The sequence below is a fragment of the Gavialis gangeticus genome, unplaced genomic scaffold (assembly GCF_001723915.1).
Source record: "Gavialis gangeticus isolate Ggan-Ray unplaced genomic scaffold, GavGan_comp1, whole genome shotgun sequence".
Classification (NCBI taxonomy): domain Eukaryota; kingdom Metazoa; phylum Chordata; order Crocodylia; family Gavialidae; genus Gavialis; species Gavialis gangeticus.
Genome location: NW_017728992.1, coordinates 162,081,555 through 162,085,161, shown reverse-complemented (window position 1 = coordinate 162,085,161; position 3,607 = coordinate 162,081,555).

The following is a 3,607-nucleotide window of genomic DNA, read 5'->3' as shown; positions in this document are numbered from 1 at the left end:
CCCCCAGACTCACCAGCTCCTGCAGTGGCCTTGGGGCTTTGGGGGTCTCATGGAAGAGCCCCCCACGAAGTGTGGGGCAGTGGGGATCACCCCCCACTGAGCAGGAATGGTGAGTCTGGGGGTGGGGGGTTCTTAAAGGGCTGGAGCTAGGGCAAGTGCGGCAGTCATGGGGGAGAGCTGGGACAGTGGGAGGTAGGGTATTGGGGGCAAGATCAGCTCTCTAACCATTTCTCTGGCACTTAGGATTGTTCACCAGCAGAAGTGAATGAAAAAAAGAATACTTGTAGTTCAGCAGTGTCTTTCATTTCCACTTGAGTTGTGACAAACAGGTCTGGCCATGAGGGCTGGCATGGACTTCTCACTTTGAGTTTCCCTCCACCATGAAGTTATTGGACCCATGCTGCTCTTGCTTAATTCTTTGGGATAGCCACAAGTACTAAAGGGAAACAGTTATTTGCAACTCCTCCTAATTACCCGATTTTGCAGTGTTGTGTAGAAAGCTATCTTGGCTTTTGACTTAATAGGTCAGTATTTCCAGGACTTCTTCAAGTTCATCCTCAGAGGTAACCTCAAGTCACAGTGTTGTAATATAGTGATCACAGGATCACCACATCACATCATGGTCAGGTTACAAATATGATAGTGGGAGAATTCTAGGGATTTGCTTTGCCTTTTTTCAGGCATTTTTGAGGCTCTTGTTGCTGAACAACTTTCTGTTACAAGAAGAGCTAGGAGAGCGATTTTAAAGGCAGGTCTATTAAGTCAAAAGCAAGATAGCTTTCTACACAACGTTGTGCTTCCACTTCAAAATCGGGTAATTAGGAGGAGTTGCAAATAACTGTTTCCCTTTAGTACTTGTGGCTATCCCAAAGAATTAAGCAAGAGCAGCATGGGTCCAATAACTTCATGGTGGAGGGAAACTCAAAGTGAGAAGTCCATGCCAGCCCTCATGGCCAGACCTGTTTGTCACAACTCAAGTGGAAATGAAAGACACTGCTGAACTACAAGTATTCTTTTTTTCATTCACTTCTGCTGGTGAACAATTCTAAGTGCCAGAGAAGTGGTCAGAGAGCTGATCTTGCCTCTCTGATACCTAATGCCTAAATCAGGATGAGGTACACGATGAAACTATTTATATTATTGGCCTTTCCATACTGGACTGTGGGAAAAGATTGCAAAAGCTCCACAAGGACAGAAGATTGTGCTCAAAATAGTGAAGAATACATCTTTTGCATTCTGGGGGAATTTGAATTAAAAGAAATTCCCTCCTTATAGATTTTAATATTGTTGATTACAGCATCCAAAAGCTGCATTAAATAGTTAAAGCAGCACCCTTGCTGTGGCTGGGGAGCAGATATAAGGGACTTTTTGCTTTGTTACAGTAGCCCCAGGGAACCAAATACATTAGTTTGGACAATGTGAAACTAGCTGGAAACACTCCATCCATTAGCAGCATGTTTTAGACATTGGGCATGTTCTTATTTACCTACAATAATCATTAAGCCTACTGGGATGAATTGTCTTACCATCAGTGGGCCCATTCTTACTCCAGCCTTAGGCTGGACTTGAATAACGGTGACAGCAGGGAATCAAAGAGATGGGAGCAAGCAGCTTACTTTCATCAGAGCTCTAAGAAGGAAGATTTCCAGCTCCCTGGTTGACAGCTTTGTTTCTGAGACCACTTTTGGCACACTTTCCTTCTCCTCAGATGAGAGAGTTGAGCAGAACTGTCCTGATGCTGCTTGAGCTGATACTAACACGCACAGGGTAGTCTCTCTGTTGTCAGCTCCATATACAGTATGGCAAATGACTTCAGCTGTAATGCCACCCCTGGAACTGAGGAGGGAAAAAGGTGCCTATGCAAATTGTACTCGTCTGCTGTAATGTGAGGCAGGTTCCCAAACTGGATGTAAGTAAGCCTCAGTGGCCATAAAGGCCAAGTGTACCATGGGCAATACTCAGATGATGTCTGCTTCTTGGAATAGGACTGATGGGCATAGTCAGCAATCACTACCACCGAGTGCTGCTGTTCCTGTTGCTTTCCAAATAGCTAGGCATTTTAAAACCTAGAATTTGAATCATCTGGTTTGCAACCTGAAATAGTTCCCTGTTCTTTTTCTTTGCCTGCCCAGAACTGAAGGTCCCTAAATTCACCAGAGAGTAACTTTGATCTGTCTGTCATGAATTCCAGTGAGAGCTGTATCACTGGAGTCTCATCTCCACAGGCAAGATGACACTTCTCTGTTTGAATGCTATTTTTGTTACATCTCAGGCACATTATTTTATTGTGATTTATTATTCTTTGTAGCTTCCTGGTGGTCAGAAGGTTTTTGATATTGCATACTACAGTCTTACATTTAAAGTGTCTACATGTTGCTACACACTGCTAAGCTGCAAAATCTTTAAATCTATAAATCTACAGTAAAAGAATGATACAACAGGGCTATTATTAGGAAAGGGGAGGAAGAAGAGAAAAAAATATAGGGGGAAAACGGAAGAAAATTGGAAAAAATAGAAGGAAGGATAACAAAAGGTAAACATTTGCAGTTACTTTTTAGCTTCCAAAAGTATGCTCAGCTGTTCAGAGAAAGCATAACAAAATAATATCCCTGCCCTAACTAGCTGATGTTTTAAGGACCTAATTCTTCAGCCCTTATACAAGCAAATCTCCTATTTCCCTTAATAAGTGTTTCCCCCTGCCCCTTATATAATGGCATAAACCATATCCTCCGACATATCGGGGTGATAATTTTTCCACCCAAAATCTGCCTTCTGTTACACAAGTATTACCCCACTGCAGGACACCAACACAGCCAACTGAAGAACCAGTTCCACTGTACATCAAACATCAAAGGGCAGATTTTTGACTCAGCTGCAAAACTGGGCCATGTGATGGTGTCCCCCATCCCTGTGCTTCAGGAGCTCAAAAATAGGTAAATGTCCCTTAAAGAGCAGCTGGCCCACCTACTTTAACCTCCTTCCCCTACCCCATCACCCCTGGGCATATATAACAGGTGAGCTAAAGGCTGGTCAGTTGGTGTGGGCCAGCAAAAAAATTAGACCTCTCTAGGAGTTGTGTTGAACATCTCCCAAAAGAGCTGAAGATGCCTGAATCAAGAGAGGGCTGGAGACACGAGCACAATTTCTGAACTGGTGAGTGGAAAAAAAGGGAAAAGCAACAGGAGTGATGTTGTAGTGGAGGTCTACTATAGCCCACCAAACCAGGAGGAAGGGGTGGATGAGGCTTTCTTCAAACAGCTAGCAGAAGTTTCCCAATCATAGGCCCTGGTTCTCATGGGGGATTTCAATCACCCTGACATCTGCTGGGGAGGGGAGGGCAATACAGGAAGTTTTTGGAGAGTGTTGGGGACAACTTCCTGGTGCAACTATAGGAGCAGCCAACTAGAGGCCATGTTCTTCTTGACCTGCTGCCCACAAACAAGTATGAATTGGTGAGGAATGTAGTAGTGGATGGCAACCTGGTCAGCAGTGACCACAAGATGATTAAGTTCAGGATCCTGAGGAACGGAAGGATGGAGAGCAGCAGAGTAAGGACCCTGGACTTCAGAAAAGCGGACTTTGCCTTACTCAGGAAACTCATGGACAG